General features: G+C 35.2%; 1 protein-coding gene across 1 annotated transcript in view; it reads left to right on the top strand.

The window, feature by feature from the left end:
- PRR16 (proline rich 16) overlaps positions 1-20,047 on the top strand; it is a 169,165-nt gene that overhangs the window by 88,538 nt on the left and 60,580 nt on the right.

The following is a 20,047-nucleotide window of genomic DNA, read 5'->3' as shown; positions in this document are numbered from 1 at the left end:
CAATGCAAGTCAACAGAAAATATAATTTAGTTTGATTTTCACTGAATGTTGCTTCTTTGATCAAAATATTTCATAGCTCATGGACTGAAGACAGCTATGTCTTCATTTTTCATAATGAAAAGAAATGATTTCTCCCCTGACTCCTGAGATCACAAGAATTAATTTTCACCTCTGTTTTTGGTAGAATGCATAAAATGAAAAGTTGGAACATAGTGTCTGGTTTTAGTAAAGAATTTGGATGAGCCAATCTGCTTTTTTTTCCTCTTTCTTTTTCAAAGTTTTAATTTCATTGAGGGAAGGAAATAGATGTGTAAAGGAGTTGACCTGGGCAGAGGCTAGAAAGAAGTAAAATCTAAAGTCCTTTTCCTTTTTTTTTTTTTTACTTAGTAAAGATCCTGTGTGTTTGAAAGCCAGAGTGCTTTGTTCCAGCCAGCAGCTGGTCTTATAAAGACAGTATTGCTTGCTTCTTTTTGTAAGTAAACACATTGATCTGATAGTGAGATGCACTTGGGTGTCCAGCTAAGCTGAGGTTTTTTTAAAATTAAAGTCTAATGTATAGCTTTCAGTAAACTCTCCTGGTTTATTATGAATACAATAAATAATTACAGCCTGCCTTAAGTATGTATTCTTCAGCACATTAATTCCCACAGCCCGGATTTATTTATTTATATGTTCACAAATTCTCTTATCTAAACTCTGCCTTTAGAGAGAAGAGTTAAAGGTAACTCTACTGCTGTTAGTAGCAATGGAAAGAACTGTATTATTAGGGTTTTTTCCAATTAGGAGTCGCCCTTTACTACAGCCCAGATTCTTATGCTCTGCAGTTCTCATTTCCACTCCATCAGTAAAAGCTGTCAGCATGAATGAACATGTTGTGTATCTCCACAACATCTTGGCTCATGGATTCCCCTTGTTATTGCCTCCTTCAAATCATCATGATGTGTTCTTTATTCTCTGTCTTTTTTTTAGATAACAGTGCTACCAGTTCAGATTATACTTATTGGTTGTGAGAAACCTAGTTTTATCTGTGGAATCAGAATATGATGTCAGTGAATAGAAACACATTGATTTAATTAAGAAGGGAACTAAGTCCTTATTTCATTATGTGTAATGTGGGTGTACTTTTTTACAGAAATCATACTACACTCACAATGCTTAAAAGATTCAGTCTTTTAGCTGTCAGGACTCTATTCTGCCTATTAACTCCATTTATCCTAATAATTCTAGGAAGCCTGTAAACTGCAACTAGATAGTCTGAACATAACTATGCTTTGTCCTTGCTAAGCTTCTGAAAGTCCTGAATATTGGCTGCCTCACTAAGCAAGGAACATCCTTACTGCTTACCTCAATCACTTTTATTATTTAAATAAATTTAAAAAAAAAAGGAAGAAAAAACCTATAAACTCTCTCTTATACTCACCATTTACTTTATACTACCATGCCTACCTAGATCTGCAGGTTGTCCTTTTTCCGTCTCAGACTGGTGCATATATTAGTGCCACGTTATTAGATGTCCTTCCTCACTTCTTCAAGTGAGTCCATCAGTAGGACACTCTCCATCTTTTTTTTTTCAATCACTTCCATCTCAAAGATGTAAAGTTATTTTTTTCCAGTTTTCATAGTGAAACTGGTCTACTTAAAGGTCTAAGTGAAAAATCCCACAGCTAATGCTTCTTGGCGCCCAGTTTTCAATTGCTTTTTTATATGTATTTTTAATACAAACAGAAAATGTTTTTCTCATTTTGGAAGTAGCACTCCAGCATTTTTCTTTTATGGTACATTAAACTATACTGGGTCTGGGATTTATATTTTTCTGTGTCAGAGGTGCTAGAAATTTTGAATTCTTGCAATACCAATACCTGTGCATAAGACAGTCCACACAATGCAAGCTTATGAATAAGCTGAGCAATTTTTATGCTTCATTTGCTTCATTACCTTTCTGCTATGACTGTTTGTATATATTGATGCAACATATGTGTATTTTTTTATAATATCCGATGTAATACCCACTTTGAAATGAATGCATGTTTGTGCAACATATCATTGTTTCTGCTAGTCACTGAGACACCATCCTGGTGTTTATTTTTGTTCATTGGAAAAAAAGCTCACTACAGCTTCTGATAGTCCTTTGTGGGAAAAGTAGTATTCTCTATAATGACTTAAAAAGAGCTAATAAAGTTGGAGCTGCATCATCTGTGTGCTGTGTAATCAGTGAAGTGCATGGCTCTCAGTGCATCTTGGAACTCAGTGCCAGAAGCTGAATGATGTCTGAGAAGAGCTATGCATGCTTAGATGGGTGAGATTGTGTTGGTTAACACGTAAGGAAAAGCTTACTTGATGGAGAATTTGTGAACAATTTTATGTCAAGAGATATTCATGTTTTTATTAGTCCTAGTTTATTAACAATTATGGATACCAGAGAGAATTCACAGTTTTCTGAGATCTAGGAACAAGCAGAGCCAGAGAATTCATGGCGTATAATTTAGGTGACCTTGCAAATGGACAATGAAGTGGGTATAGACATGATAGCTTCAGAAAGTCTGAGTGATTTTGACACAAATTGTGTATCACTTTATTAACTTGCTCTATAACTTGCTTGTACTGCATGGAAACTTGGAGCACCAAGCCACTTGATAACGAAGCAGAAGTAGCCTGGGAGATCAATAAAAAATGTGAAAAGTGTGGTGATGGGGACTTCTGCAGTCTGATACTTTGCAGTCGTCTTCCCTCAAAGCGTGGTGATTTTGAGATGGGTAATCCTGTGAAAGCTGAAGCCTGAAATTCTCCTGAAACGTGATCAGAAAGTTTTATCTTTCAATACCAAATATAACATGGCTCAACTGCTAAGACAGGTCACTGCTGCTTTGCTGTTACTTCATGTAGCTTCTTCTCACCCTACATCCATCTTTTCTAACAGGTTTTCAAGGTTCTGTTCCTCTGTGAACTTCAACTCTTAACTCATGCACTGGCATATTTAATCATTCATTTAATGAGTATATTTGCTTTGGATTTTTTTTTTTTTTAAATATTGCTTTTTCATTTCTTATTAAGGAGTATTTAAATATTGCTTTCTCAATATTTGAGAAATTATTTCTCAATTGAGAAATTATTTCTCAATAATTTCTCAATATTTAAATATTGCTTTCTCAATTTCTTATTAAGGAGTATTGCTTTCTCCTTAATTTGAGTTCTGGGACAAGTGTTTTAAATCACTTCTTGAGAAATTAGCCAGATATGAGTAATATTTGAATGGGAGCAAGATCTAAGACCCCAAGTAGTGCTATGAACGTACTGATCAGTGAGAACATGATCTGTTTGTGAGAACATGGCTTAGTGGTCAGGGATGGTTTGACGTGTTCAGAATTGCCATTGGGACATTTAGTGTTATGTAGCCTAATATGTCATACACTTACACCTTGCTCTTGAAAATATGTAATTTCCACAACTATTTACAATAGATGATATCAGAAACATAATTTCCACAATATATAGTTAGATGAAGTGAATTTTGAGTGGGTTTTTTTCAATAAATGTTCTAGTGCATACATTGCAAGGAAATGTTAATGAAAGGCATATTTGACTTTTGAAACATCTACACTTGAAACTTGACTATAAGTGTTTTATTTATCCTGCTGTAGAGAGAACCTGTTAGCCAACAAAATTATCCAGCAAGATTAGCCAACAATGTTCTGCTCTGAAATAGTGTTGAAGAATAATAATAACAAGTACCACATATTTTGCAGGAAGGGTTGCACACAAGAGAAATGTAACTGTTGTTCCAGAGTGTATGGTGGAAATGGATGAGAGATAAACAGTACGGAGAAAAACGGCATCACATAAAGATGGAGCTCCTTTCTTGAGTTAACACAACAGTTATGTCGATAGCAGAGCTAGAAATCAGAAGCCACTGGGCATGCATCTATTTCCTGTGATCTCTTTTAAGATAATCTGTAGTATATGTATTATTTGAATAGGTAACAACTACATTCAAAGCAATTGTGATTTTGTTTTCTGTCACAAACAAAAAAAAGGGACATGCGATTGGATAGGAGCATGTTCAATGACTTAATGGTGTTGGGTTTTTGCAATATCATTATGTTGTTTTTACACTTCTTGATCTGGAGGAGGGGGAAATTTTTGACCTTAAAAATACTTAAGGAGGTAAAATCAAAAGCAACAAAACTACTTGCTGTAATCATGGGGAGAGGAATCGTTAGTGGACACCTTTCTTTGTAATGGTTTTATCAATGCAAAATGGCCGCTATTGTAACTGGTAGGCTAAAAATGTAATTCAGCCCTTGTATGTTACTAACCTAGTGAAGAGAACAAACCAAATACAGTGATCAACAGGTTAACCAGATACATTATTAATATTTGATAGCAGGTGTAAAATATGCGTATAATATTGCATACATACATTTAACAATACTTGTATAATAATGCGTATAAAAGAAGAGAGAAGAGTTGTGGAAAAATTAAACACATCAATATTTGTGATGTTTTGCAGAGCTGCTTTTGTCTTAACTGTTCTGACATTAAGAATAGTAGAAATAACTATGATCCTTGTTTGTACATTCAAGTTGTGTTTTTTCATCTCCTGACATTTTCTCTAGTACTTTCTGTCAAGAAGGTAGTTGGGGTGTGTCACAATCATGGTGCACAGAAATAAATGATGAAATTAGACATAGATATTAAATAACAGTATTTAGTACATAGTACTGATGTCGTACCAATAAAGTATTAACTAGTAGTAATTTAAATGTACAAAATTATAGTCAGATCTTACACTTTTAACTTAAATAAATATAATTGTTTTGACGAAAACTAATAACCTCTCTTATGCCTTTTAAAAACTGAATGCAATTCCATAGGGTTTTCAATAATTTTCATTTAAAACTTTAAAATAATTTGCAGTACTTATTTTTTCTTTAGACATTTCAGGATTGCTTTATTTTTCAAGTACAGATGATATTTTTCACAGAGTTTGAACCACTTTCTTGTATTAGATGTATATACTCTTTACTTTAGTATACAGGCCTGTTTTATGGGTCTGAACCCCAAGTATCTACATTTGCAGCTTATATTTACTTTGCTAAAAGGGCAAATCTTGGCTTTAAAATTCTAGGTCTCAGTATTAAAATATTAATTATAGCTATAAAGCTTATATATATAATTTTGTGTTCACTAATAGCCCAGAAAATAAAATGATTATTTGTTCAATGCTATCTGCTTATGTTGTACACAGCAATAGCAGATGAGATTTATGGTAAAATGTCAATGTATATAGCAAAGGTCTGTTGTATGTAGCGTCTTTTCTTTTCACCAGCCATGTTCTGTTGAACAGTAGCACTGTATTTTTATTTGAAATAAAGCAAACCAAGATGACCAAGATGACCATAGGATAGCAGCAGAAGCAGGCACTTGATCTGTCTTCCTAGCGCTTCTTTGTGCATCCTGCCAGCAGCACTGGAAAAATTCCACTCTTTACATCTAAGGACCACTTCAACATAATAGGTACAAAACATTTCATTCCTACTGCCACAAGTACTGCAATTACCAGAAAGGGATTGGGAATTATAAGGACTGGATGTGAGGACTCTACAGAGTGGATTAGTAATGTGGGTGGCAATCAAATAAATGATTTAGTACTTGAGGGACTGCGTAATTAACCTGAGCAGAGATTGTGCTGCTTGCATATTATATATGGGGGGGGGGGGGGGAGGGGAGGGAAAGGAAAAAGTATTCATGTCTTGTAAATTCCAGAAGACAATGTGAAAGGAAGGTCCAGCAAACATAGAAAAGTGGTTTTTTTCTCTTCTCTCCATGACATTTGGATCAGATTTTCCACATATTGTCATAGTCACTATAGAAATAATTATTAATATACATAATTTTCAAATAAATATTCCACAGCTTTTTTATCAACATGCTAACTCAACTCAAAACGCTTTGTAGGGAAGCCAAAAACCAGAACAAAGCTTCAAAGGCTAAGTATCAACAATTCGTTTCAAGGAGTGAATCATTTTGCCTTTATCTTTGGTTGGAAATTTCCAGTAGCTGTGCTGAATCTTGACTGCAGTTCACTATCCTGCATGACTGAGGCACGGGGTTGCACTCTGACGCCACAAACCACTGTGTTTTGCAAATCTGTTCAGAAACAGTTTCCTACTCTCTGCATCAATGTAGTCTACTACTGCAGTTTCCTACTGTAATGCAACTATTCATTTACTGAGGGAAACAGACCTCTTGAATTTCACCTTCAGCTTTTAACTAATACTTCTGATAAGTCATTGTCCTGGTTTAACCCCAGTTGGCAACTAAGCACCACACAGCCGCTCGCTCACCCTCCCCGCCCACGCCCCCCAGCAGAATGGGGTAGAGAATCAGAAAAAAAAAAGCAAAACCCGTGAAGAATATATGAAACAGGTGATGCACAATGCAATTGCTCACCACTGTCTGACCGATGCCCAGCCCGCTCCCGAGCAGCGATAGCTGCCCCCTGGCCAGCTCCCCCCAGTTTCTATACTGAGCATGACACCATATGGTATAGAATAGCCCTTTGGCCAGTTGGGGTCAGCTGTCCTGGCTGTGCCCCCTCCCAGCTTCTTGTGCGCCCGGCAGAGCAGGGGAAGCCGAAAAGTCCTTGACTAGTGTCAGCACTGCTTAGCAACAACTAAAACATCAGTGTGCTATCAACATTATTCTCATACTAAATCCAAAACACAGCACTGTATTAGCCTCTAGGAAGAAAATTAACTCTATCCCAGCCGAAACCAGGACAGTCATGCCTCTCTCTTGCATTAAAAATAGCAAAAGTAAGTACACCCAAGGGAAACCTATGCCACAGATGCAGAGTCATCTGAACTGAATACACAGGAGAGGGACTGGATCTCAAGCAGTAAAAATACAGTGTTGTGGTACTGAATGCAACACCATGTACAATGTGAGATGGCAAATTATCTTTTAATAGTTCAGTAGTGCTTGGAGTGTAAGTACATTACAGGCATAACAGGCCCAGCTTCTTTGCAGATTGCGCAAAAGCAAAGGAAAACTTTCTGTTTTCTTACATTATAACCTACTTGATGCATAAACAGAAATAGAATTAGAACAGCAGGTAACAGTGCCAAAAACATGAGTTAATGGTCTTATGAAGACAAAGATTTATTAGTCATTGCTTGAGAAAACATCCACGTTACTGTGTTTTGGCACACTCTGAAACAATTACCTCCTTCAAAAGTGCTGGAAATATCTGAGCTACAGATTTCCTGATTTTTTTCTGTTGGGGATTAATAGTACAAATACTAGATTTGAAAACAGGAGACTTCCTAAATCTTAAAGACATCATAAGGATGTTAGATAAGCATTTTTAAGGCTCAGCAAATAGAATATGTATCTGATTGCAAACATTATCTGTAAACTCTGCTCCTTCACCTTTACTACCCATGCATCCTTAATTTATGGTATTTGTTAATTTTTTTGACTAGAAGGCAGATAGAAGGCTTTGTTCATGCTCTGAAATAAGTGATTTTGATTAAATTCAGCTTTAACTGTAGAGTAAGCAACCATCTATGTAAACATGTAACATATTACATTATTTACTTTCAATTTTTTAAAACATCTGTCTTGGCAATGTTCGTATTATGCTAATGTGAATACCATAATTATTGCTAAATCATTTAATTATATTATTTATTAAAAAAATGCTTAGCTACAGTTTGCTCTTACGCACTGTTTGAAATACATATAAGGCTGTACTAATTACTTGAAGGGATCAGATTTAGATATCTGCCTAAGAGAACAAAAGTTTTGACTAGATTATATTGTTACTAGCTTTTTTGGATAATTAGCATATTGAATAAAAAATGTGGTTCAGGCCAAAGCCATGGAGAGCTGAGAGTCAATAAACTTTTACAGCATTTTGACATGTATAATGTGTATAGAATCAAAGATGAGATTAAACTCCTTATTTTTATATTTCCCTTGTGCACATGTAGCATTTTATTTAAAGGAATCTGAAAAAAATCTTATCCATAAATATTAAGATAGAATATTCTGTGACTTTTAATTAAATTCCTTAAATATGTTGTGATGCAATGTGAGCAGAAGTCATTTAACTTGGAGCAACTAATAATTAAAAGGCAACCAAATATTCTTTTCAAACCTACATGGTTCATAGCAGTTACTTTCTCTAGCAGCAGGGTTTGGCTGATTCATTACTAGTATTTATTAGTGGTGTAAGCTCACCATGGGCTATCTCCTGTTATGTGTTCTGCCCACTACATCCAGATGGAAAAAGTCAAACTGAGTCCCAAGAAGCCTTCAGTAGCAGGTCAATATTACAACATCTTTTTTGTTCTCTCTTTCTTAGAAAAATATCTACAGCATGCTTACTTCCAGATGTCACCAGCAGCTCACTGGGGAGCAAAGGGGAGAAGGCAGCTTACCCATTTTAAGACCTCTCAGCTGAAAAAGTTATACAACTTTTTAATAATAAACATCATTATCAATAACATTTTTATCCAGGGAGATACTTCAACCTATTGCATAAACAGAAGCTCTTTCTTTCCATGAAACCATATCGACAGAAAGAGTATTGCAGGTGCATCTGAAGAAAAAAATGCTACTGCTTTAGTATTTTTTCACTGTAAAAAGCAGATGATGCTGTCACTTCATCTAAAATTTGCTTTGAACTTTGGATTTGTTCAAACTTTTAATTAGAATGAAACTTAATGGATTGTGCAATTTTGGGTCATGTTTTGAAGCCAAAAGTACTGTGTCTTACTAGAAATGTGTCTAGTAAGCTAAATCCTCCAGTTCTGTTCAGCTCTGTTGAAACTGTATTTTAATAATTGTCCAACAGGCTTGGAATTAGTACTTCCAGATTAATGTAAATTCATTGCACATTTCGTTTGGGCTTAAATGTGGCTTTGGGGCTGTAGCAGAAATGGTGCTGAAAGATTAAAATATGGAGGTCATCTAGAATCAGAGTAGTATTTCACTACTAAAATCCTTTCAATCAAAAAATCCACCAACCAAACATGTGGTCTCCAAAAAGATATATTGGCTGTTCTTGGGGAACGTCTTCTTGGTTTTAGAACAAAAGGATGTTAAACATTTATTTCTGGAGTCTCTTTTAGACTGTCAGAGGAAAAGAAAGGATGCTGATTAATATTCTGCCTAGTGAGGGGGTTTATTTAAAATCAGAGAAGTATACCCCGTGCGTAAGACTGGAGTTAACACAAAAGAATTGCAATAGAGTTGTTTATGAACTTCTCAGAAAATTCTTTTGGATGTCCTAAATATTTTAAATTATTTTTCAGAGCCATAATGTTATAAGGGCTTTCTTTCACAATAGCTGTTATTAATGTACCTGAAGCCTGTATCTAGGAAACTATTTATGTGATTAGTGGGACATTTTTTTCTAATCCCACAGAGGAACTTTCAGTCTCCATGGTGACTATTAATAGTTTGGGGATGCACATAGTTTAAGGAACTTCTACATGCTGTTCACATTAATAGTTAAGAGCTTGGCGAGCTATGTAGCATTCATTTAAATTAATATGATGTCTGATTAGGCAAATCACTGTATTTGTAGTCATTATAAACTGATGTTTATAGCAAAGGTTGTTATGTAGGGACTAAAATCTCTAACATTTTATGGTACTGCATTTTCAGCTGTTTTAACAGCACTTTTATTCAGAAAACACTAGAAATAATGAGAATGCACAGACTAACCAGTCTTTAGTTTTTGTCAACATGCAACCATTTTCAGTTTTGTTACCTGTTTTGAGAGAGAAAACTAGTAGTAAGCCACAGCTGCTAAAATGTTGATTTAGAAAGATACATTTGGTTCAGAAGACACACCAAAGTCTCACAGCTCTGGTATTCTCTGGCCTCTTTATATTAAAAAAAAGAGGTCCACTTTCAGGGACTATTACTGAAATATGTACACAAGGGTTCCACATTAATTCTCTTGAATTTTTTACAGGGAAGCCTTTATACTTGTATTTATATGTTAATTTAAGCATTGAATGCTGATTAGCAATTTGTCTTTTAAATTATCTGATTTGTGCCAATTAATTAAAAAATTATGTATGCAGAAATAGTTGACCAAATGCATATTTACCATGTCCACCTTCATCCTTTTCAATGCTTTTCTTATCTAATAGCATAAAAATAGAGGTCTGTAGTCTTTGTGTTTCCAAAAAATGTGATTTATAATTCCACAAATTTAGGAGAAAATGTACAAAACCCAAATAATAAAGTAGTCGTACACTCTCCTTATTACAGTCTTACATTAGGCATTTTCAGAGAGAGGATGAAGTGTCCCCAAAAAGAAAAATGAGCATTGTTCCATTACTTTCATGAGCTTAAATAGTCACACAGGCTATATCTACACTGTCAAACCTAAATTCGAAGAATACAAAAATAAAAATAAGTATAATTGACATCAGTATAACAATAAAGGGAAAATTGCTGATTTCCCATTAAATTGCAGTTTTCTTTTTGAGTCATATGAAATTAAACTTTCTTTATATTTTATTATGTAGTCTTCATTCATTTCTCCAGTACTTAGAAGCCCTTTTTTCTAGTTGTGAGTGTTTTGTTGATGCTCAGAACAAGCTGTGCCAGATTCATTTGCTGCTCTTGGAATCTGTTCTTGAACAACTCTCAGTTAACACTGCTGCCCATAGAGATATGCATCATACTTGTTATTTCAAATATGTGGCTTGATTTGCCATGCTTACACAGTTTTAGTGACTCCAGCATTTCGGGCAAGAGAGGGGAGCAAAGGAAAGGCATGACTGATAACTCAGCGTGAGACTTCTTTTTAGTGTTGAGTCTGAGTTGCAGTTTGTCTTTCAGCCTGGGTAATGAGCTACGTGTGAAATCATTGCACTCCCTTGCCAGAGTTAGGACAAGTGTCATCTCTCTGTGTCTCTAGATGTGACATAAAACCAGATTTAATCCCCTTTACTATTGTGAAATTTATTACTTTCCTGTATTGCCAAATACAAGATGATGAGAGTATTTCACTGGAAGTGTGAAATTCTGTTACCATTCATAAGGAATGCTGACTTATTTCAGTTAATATTTTATAACAGCTATTTTTTTGTTACAAATATTCTTTGAGCTTGCTTTTCTAGAAAGGGATTTTTTTGTTTTTTTTGTTTTTTACTTTATTTTCTCAGGGTTTCTGTTTGTTTAACATAATTTTATCAGGGTTCTTTTGTGTGTGACAGGAACTATAATTGTACAATTCTTCATGCTATGAATACCTGCCACATACCTGCCTTCGTCTGCCTCTCTGATCTTCCAAGCAGCGTCCCTAGCAGACTTCATCCAAAAGGGTACACAGACGAAATACCACAGCTATGTTAGGTTCTTAAAGGAGAACACGAGAGCTTACTGCCTTTTCTATTTCTTTTTCTATTCCTTCATGGAAAAGAAGCCTTTTTCTTTTAAGATTTTGAATATGGCCTTCCCAGTTTGCTTTCCCTGAAATGCTAAGTCAGGATGATGATACTGAGCTTTCATAGCCTTATTAGATTTCCCAGAGTCCAGCATATTCTTAAATTTCCATTTATATGTTTATGTCCAGCCTAACTTGGTGTTCAGTCTACTGCCAAATGTCAGAGTACAGTTTAGTAAAACCTCTCATTGAAAACAATGTATTTCTGAATTCATTTATGTACAGAGGGTAAGGTTGAATCAATGTACCTGTATAATGTACTCCAAAGGGTAATACTAGTTTGCTGAATTTACTAACGTATTCTTTAGCAAAAACTTTCTGGTGGCAACAACAACTGGATGTGGGGGTTTTTCTGTTATTTATCGAGTTGGGATGTGTCTAAGTTTGCTTAGGATGGTGTTGATCTTTTAGATACCTTAACACTGACAGGTCTCATGTTCACCTTGTCCTTTGCTGGTGCTGCAGTGTGGGTGACTGAGCTGTCTGAGATGCTACTGTAAGACTTGTCTCCTGAAAGCTGAACTTTCAATCTGCCTGGAAGTGTGTATTAACTCAAATATCAGATTCATCCCTAGTGCTATGCTAGAATATCTTAACATAAACAGACATGTTTATTTATTAATACAGCTTCAGATACGACGATGCTGCTGGATACACTGTAAAACTTTTATTATAACTTATTAGGAGTGGCAAAAGGACTGCTGGGTGTAGCCAGCTATTTGAGTGTTTGTTTCCTTGTGTAAGGTTATTACTCTTTGTTCTACAGACATTTATGGTGTATTTGATTAAAAAAACCCCACAAATTCTAAGACTGAGAGGGCGTGCATAGCTGTGGTTTTACAAAATAGTTACAGCTTAAGTATTATGCAAGTCCATGAAGCACTTTGTCTATAAAAGCTTCTGTGTTTTTGCTCAAGCAGAAAGAGTAGGTGGTATATCCGTATAATGAAAGTGGGAAACTGCAGGATATTGCGGATGCTAAAAGCTTATATGGGTTCAAGCAGAAATAGGTATGTTCATGGTAGATAAATATGTCAAGACTACTTAATGCAAAATGTTAAGAAGTCCTTGAGTTAGAAATTGTTTGAGACTGGGATAAGATTCTACAGAAATATTTCTGTGTGACTTTTCTATTCTTATATTCTTGCCTGGGCACCTGGTTTTTGTAATTTTTCACAATATTGTACTAAGTAAGTAGACGACTTTTTTCTCCTAGTACCGCTCTTCTTTTGGTTTTTTTTTTTGCAATTTTTTGGCTTGCACAACTTTATAAACATGTTTCTAGGCTAAATTCAGTTCCATTTCTCCTTGACCTGGAAGCTGTATTCACTGGGAATGTGGGGGGAGCAGTGTAGAGAAGTTAGCTGTGGCAAATGCAAAAGATACGACCATGGATGACTGAAGCTGGAATATAAGCACCTGACAACAGGGTCTTATTCTGATGTCATGCAGCTTAAACTGTAGAGGGAAATACTGGCTCTTGCACTGGGACCTTCCCTTTCATTTGTTGTTAGGTCTGTGGTGGTTCAGGATTTACAGGCAAACACTTGGTGAGGAAAAAGCTTCGTTTGTGTCCGTAGTTACATTGCATGTTCATTTTTGTCAACAAAGGACTAGTAACTCTACAGGAAATAATGAGCTAAGATGATGGGAAGGTAAATAGTTTGACAGCTTGTCTTAAAGTTTCCTGTAGTAATTATAGAAAGTGAACAATTTCTTGTAGGATTAGAGATGCAATCATAAGATATTAGAGCTACTGACATAGCATGTTTGCCAGTTGCTTACTTAAAGGCAAGAGTAGCCTCTTTGTGATAGAGCTGATTGCTGTTTTATTGTTAATTACATGTTTCTTCTTCTGGCTTGTCACGTAGTTAATTTTTGCACGTACAGTACAAAATTTATCCATGTCTATACTTTGCAAGTTTTTGGAATTGCTTCAAAAATAATGAATTAAGACATTTTGGTTGCACTTATTTGTAATTAAAAAATAGCACATAATTTTGTTCCTTTCCCAGTAATTTTAGTTCAAAGTAAGAAAACAAAAACTTGTGCTAGTCTCATGACCTGACTTAATTTCGGTTGATTTAAAATCAAGATCAGTATCTCTCTGTAACTATTCATTTCCTAGAAAACTTCCAGCAAACTGTTAAATCAATCTCATAGCTGCACACTGCTGTGGTGTAGTACTAAATAGTAATACGTGGATTGTAACTATTCCATCTCAGAAGTAATATCACAGCTAAGTACCATTTCCGTTTTGCTTATGCAGCTTTTTTGAGAGGTACTACTCTGTACAGAAGCAAGTAATTTCAAAAAAGAAATCTTACTTATAAATCCACATGAAACTTTGAAGAACATACAAAACACTGAAAATGGTTGGACATCTTAGGAAAAATGATAATTTTGAAGTTCTGTGAACTTAAAAGTTTATGAATCTTTAAGAGCATATTACTTTTCTTTCTGAAAAGCAATTTGCTTCTTCATTCAAGAGTTGAAAAAAAAGCACAACAGTTGTCTGTGGTGGATTGAGTGCAGCTAGTGGTTTATATATTGATTGAACATCAGTACCTTACTGCCTTGTTTCCCGCTGCCTTTAAAAAGGGAGAAAAACAAACCTGGTGAAACATTTATTGTAAGGAAATAATAAAACTCTCAATAGATTACATACACATTTGTGGATGTGGGTCACATAATCACACACAGAGAAGCACTGCAAAAAGTGTTTGTTACTAATTGTAGATACGCTTTTCAGAGAAGTTTAGGGATACAATTAAGAAGTAAAAGAAACTGTTACTTTCTGTGTCATGTTTTATTCTTATTATTGCCAAGTCAGATTCTTATAATGATACCCTAGCATAGAGTAAGAAATACGGAGTTTTGAGTATTCGTCTAATCAAATTAGGATGTTCACCCACAAAAGTGCGTTAGCAGAGGAGGTAAAAACCAGACAAAACTTGTAAGTACAACTCAAACAGCGGAAGTATTAGGCCAGCATAGGCTGCATTTGATAATCAAAAGATGTTTCCTTGGATGAGATTCTCAGTTACTTTAAACAGGGACTGCAGTTTGACCTCAGTGGAAAAGCAATACTTTATGCTAGCTCTGTATTTTTAAGCAGTTTAACGTAAGAGTTTGATAACATTGAGGGATGGGGTTAATTGTAGGGTATCTTTGCATTACAAATTGTTTGCAACTTCAATGTCTTCCTTTGTTTTTCCATTTTTTTTCTTTTTTATTGGGGGTGGGTAGTATTTATGTCCTTTTGACCTCCTTACTTTGATAGTATTGATATATTCTCCATATACAGGTGGTTGCAGCACAGAATTTCTGAGTCTAAATGCACATTGGTAAGGTTTTTTTTCAGTAGTACATACCTTAATCTTACCTCTGTCTACAACAAGGAGCTTTACATTTTCTCTAACAGTTTAATATGCTGTGCACTCCCAGAGAGAGAACAGGGAGGAAAGTTGTCTCCAAATAATAATCTTTAGTCTCAGTTTACTTATGGTTCTATCTTACAAATGTCACGCCAATTATATTCATGTTTAATCTTAGTGAAGTGGGAATAAAAACTCATGTAATGTTACTATAGATCTTACATATTGTATAAATTTAAAAGTTACATGTATAAACTTCTGCATGCAGTCTTTCTCACAAATGCTCCTAGAACTTTAGCCATTAGTTCAAATGTTTTGTCAGCTCTTTGTGAGATGTGCTTTTACATGGCTGCCTTTTCTTTCCTAGCTTTCTTTACACTATTCTTTCAGTGTCAGGAAACACGTTTAACGACATTCATCCACTGATTCACTTTGCAGTATTTCCTTCATCTAAGGAATTTCCTTCACCTAAAACATCACTGATTCCTTCAACTTCTATGCTGTATTGCTCAAGTGTATCCAGAGTGCAATCACTGATTTATTTTGCACTCCCATCTTAAAATCTAATTATCTTGCCTCATTGCCTACTCTTAGTAACTACTACCTGGCAAGTTGTCAGCATGAAGCAATCCTTGGTTACTATGTTTGCTTTTCTTCTTCCAGATGGCTGTTTGTCAGCTCCTGCATAGGTACTTTATTTCATTTGTGTCCTCTGGAGTGTGGAGTTTTCACTTCCACATGTCCTCTTCAGTGAGCTTCTAACCATTTTTCTGTTTCTTTTAATTTGTACTTCTTTGGTGGATACTATTAATAGCATTTATTTAGCAGAAAATTAACATTAAAATTATCTAACAAAATTAAGCACAAATTTCAGATTTAACCACAGATCTGTCATTTTCCTTTTGGCTTCATTTTATTCTCATTCTTTAATTTTCTGTGTCTAATCCAAACCTGAAAGCTCTTGAAGCAGGGAGAAATGTGTTATTTTGCCTGTCTGTAAAACATCTCAAGCACCTATGGCATTCTCTAAAGATTTGGATTTTGCTTGTATGAGGAAAGTACCCCTGATTCCTTCCTACCATCTTTTCAATTATATATTTCTACACTCTTTAAATATTCAAGTTATTACTTTAGATATCTTGAGAAGACCTTTTGAAATAGAGATTTAAAAAAAACCCTAAAAAATATGTTTAAAAGTATTAAAAGTTAGTGCATTGCCAGGCAAGAACTCAACAGCAGTAGTATTCATTTGCTTTAGCAAAGATCTGTGATCTTCCTGCAGTCATACAACTGAAGCTCCTTGAAGCTGTTCTTGTAGTTAGGTACTCAACAAGGAGGCAGCTAACAAGGTGAGTTAGTCAGCCCTTCTGAGTTAAGTGATTTAGGAGCACAGGTGCATTTGAGCGCTTGACTGTTTCCTAATTGGAGTGCTCATAATTAAGATTCTTTTCCCAAATCTACTGAAAGGCTTGAGTGTCTACATAAAAATTTAAAAGAACCAGAAAAAGCAAAATAATTGTGAATCATAACTCTAATTCTACTTTTGTTGATTTATTATTATTATTATTATTATTATTATTATTATTATTATTATTATTATTATGTAAATTGCTGTAAGCTACTGTTGGTTTTTAAACATACCCCTGCTGTTTTGAGTTTTGATAGAGATGAGATTTAATTCTCGCCAATTGATTGCTGGTTCTAAATGGTGATAATAAATTCTTATGTACATGTTTTAGAGATGCTGTTGTTTATCTTCTGTCTAGTTTGAGCATTACTGGAAAGACAGGCTTGAGTGTCTACATAAAAAATAAAAAGGACAAGAAAATACAAAATAATTTTCAATCAGTAATCTGGAGGTGAAGGTTAAACATAATATCTACATTAAATTTGCTTTATCCAAACAATTGTTTTTTCTGCTCATTCTGTGGTAAAGATGCCCAGTTGCTGTCAAAATAAAACAAACAAACAAACAAACCATCCAAAAGGTCCACACATATTTCTAAGGATAAAGTGATGCTATAAGCAGAGATTCGACTTGTTGAATGATTTATATTTCAGGATAAAATATTTTGGGTCCGTACATGTGTTAACAGACTTTGATTAATTTCTTGGGGTCAGCTAGAGACATCCTACTCCATCCCCACTGGGCACCTAATATTGTTGTCTGATAACAACCCAGAAGGAGGGTAGGAATGAGCTGATGTCCTGGTTCATTCAGGAGTGCCTCACTGGATCCTACAGAGCTTGAAGCCTCAGGATATTGCTAGTGGGGGAGAAGTGGGCATCTCTGCAAGACCTCAAATCCTGTTAATGGCTAAGGAGCTCCTCAGGCTATAAAAGGATGTCTCCCCCATGCTTGCACATGTGAATCAAGTCCTGTTTTATTCCAGAACTGAAAAATGGACAGATTCTGCACAACTAGAGCAGCTTTTTTGTTTCTAAATATTCTCTCTTACTTCCATAGGAAGTGTGTTGTGAAATGGAGGCTATTCTTTTCAACCTGCTTTTTAACTTTTTTTTTTAACTACATCACTTTCACTGTGTTAGTCACTGACTCTCTGTTACTTTTTCATCTTATTTGAATTTTTCCTTCTGGGACAAAAAAAGCAAAAGAAAACAGCAGTAAACAGAATCACAACTTGTGGTGGGAATGAATCTGGACAGATAAACTATGTTGTTATATCAGAGCCATTTTGTGCTGGCTTTATGTTTTAAGAATGGATAGGTGACAAAAAAATAACAATGTGTACTACACATTTGCCCAGAGGGCAAGAGATAAACTCTGTAGTCATTTAAATTCAAGGACAGTTCATAACAGACTTTCCTGTTACTCTTGAGAAAATTTTTGCACTGTGAGAAGGACAGTTTGAATGGATACAAATTTTCTCATCACCAGGGTCTGCCATTTTATGTCACACGTGTGCTGCATAATTACAGCTATATCCTCACAGCACCAGTAGACTATCACCTTTAATGTATCTGTCTCAAAATAATAAACGCTAGGCTTTGTTTCTCTAGAATTACATTGCATGGAGTACATTTATTTTGTACAGTGTGGAACAGGGGTGATCTTTATTGCACATGAGGCCTAAAACAAAGAAGCCATCATTTGTGACTGGTTCCACAGAAAAAAAAAATACATAAAATAACTAGAATTTTGTGTATGTCTTAAAATAACATTAAAATGCAATTTAGTTATTTCATTTTCTTCTTTACTGGGAATTTGATGTTGGAAATTGTGAGTTAATTTTATTAAGGTAAGGAAGACTTAGTATATTATTTGGATAATCTCCATGAGATTTATCCGTAGCTAAGTGTGCTATAATCACGTCAGTGGTCCATGGCTGTCTTTTCCCTTACATGTGTAATGTTGGTTTCTAAGTTCCTGTATGATTATAGGTACCCTTTGAGGGGGCTATCATGGTAGAAAATAGAGGAAAAGAAAAATTAGGTTTTGTTGGAATAAGCCAATTGCAAAAGAAACAAATTTTTGTTCCTGGCACTTTAATATAGAGCAGTATAATTATATTGCTCTTATTAAGCAATGTGAAGCAACCAAATATTATCACTTACTATTATCTAATACTGTATTATAGTCCAATGTACTGTCACCTGTACAAGCTATGCAGTGCTCCTGTGTTGAGCATCCTTAAGGATATGTCTTTCCTTTCTCTCTTGCCTGCAGCTATCAGCTCTTTTTTTGTTTCTTTGCTTGCCAGGAGTTTCTTTGGTTTATGGTGCATCAATCCAGTCTGTAGCTGTTATAGTTTGTTAAAAGATTACATATTGGATTCCAGGAGAGGATTCAATAGTATATTTAACCATATGTAGGCAAACCCTAATATTTACATAAATCCACACTAAACTTGCAGAGGGGTGCTTGAATTTCAGGCTTAGTGCCCAGAACATGACTGTCTTTTCCTTGTTCCTTTAGATTCACTGTTTCATTTTGAGAAGTTCTCTCTGCCTTGGTTTGCTTATTTAAATCAAGGTGATAATGTGAGTTCTTTCTCCTGTAAACTGTCTTTCTTGCTATGAGTTTGCATTGTCTTAGTACAGATGTGGATTATCTACCTTTATTCTGAAATTTCCAAGAGTAGTCATATGCTGTACCCTGGAGGATATGTTTGGGATCTGACAGTTACCAGAGTTCAACTGTACCTTTCAACTTCTAGACTAATATTTTAAATCCTGATTATTTGGTGGAATTAATGTCTGTCTTTTCAGGATATAATTTTTCTTTATTCTTTATTGGAGAAAAATCAAAATGCTAAAATAGGAACTGAAATGCAACATGGTATTAGGCTTTGAATAGTGAATAAATGAGTAGTTGTTTTGGTCTTGCGAGAAAAAGCATTGTAAATCTTTTTTCAGAGACGTTTGGAAGCTCTCTTTCTGAATCATGGTTACCTGCGTGTTTACTTTTTTTAGAAGGAAAGCACTGAACTGAATTGTTGCATACGAATTTTTATGAATTTTCTATTACATAACTCTTGGCTACAGTATGAGCAGTGGAAGCTAAAGTGCTCTCATTCTATGGTGTTTTTGCTTTCATTATTTACTGTTTACCACTGGGCACATGAGTGAGTTACTGGTTTGACCGAATAAAGACTCGCTGCCTTCAGTAATGACTTCCACTATTTTTTGCAGTTAACATATGGCTTACACTGCTCAAAAATAGGCTTACTTTGAAATCAATAATACTAGGGCCAAATTATAGAAAGCAGGAAGTAGAAATGAAAGTCTCAAACGGGTAAGAAGGATTGATTCAGTGGCACAACTGGAGGCATCTAGTTTCATTTCAGGTATACTCGGGTGCCCCCTCCAGCTCTCCCTCCAGAAGGTCACAGATCTCCCATAGGGATGCCAAGCAATGGCACAAGCTTTTTATTCATCAACCAAAGTTAGCTAGTAGCATTTCAGCTGCTGATTACTTTATGTATATCCTGTGAGGATGTAACGGATAAAGAACAGTTTTGAAATGTGTGCTTACTTCCTGCGCTGTATGTTGTAGTTACCTGTAGATTATAACTACAGTTGTTCAACTAGGTACTGAGTGAAATACAGTTTTCAGGAAGGGCTTTTAATTGTTGTATGACAAATTTTCACTACCTAGTAAAGGCACCATCAGTTGCATGTCCTACAAAAAATTGAGTAGAAAAAGGAGTCTGGAATAACACTGTAGAAACTACAA

Source organism: Ciconia boyciana, chromosome 4, assembly GCF_034638445.1.
Source record: "Ciconia boyciana chromosome 4, ASM3463844v1, whole genome shotgun sequence".
Classification (NCBI taxonomy): domain Eukaryota; kingdom Metazoa; phylum Chordata; class Aves; order Ciconiiformes; family Ciconiidae; genus Ciconia; species Ciconia boyciana.
This window is presented reverse-complemented; position numbering and strand designations above follow the sequence as displayed.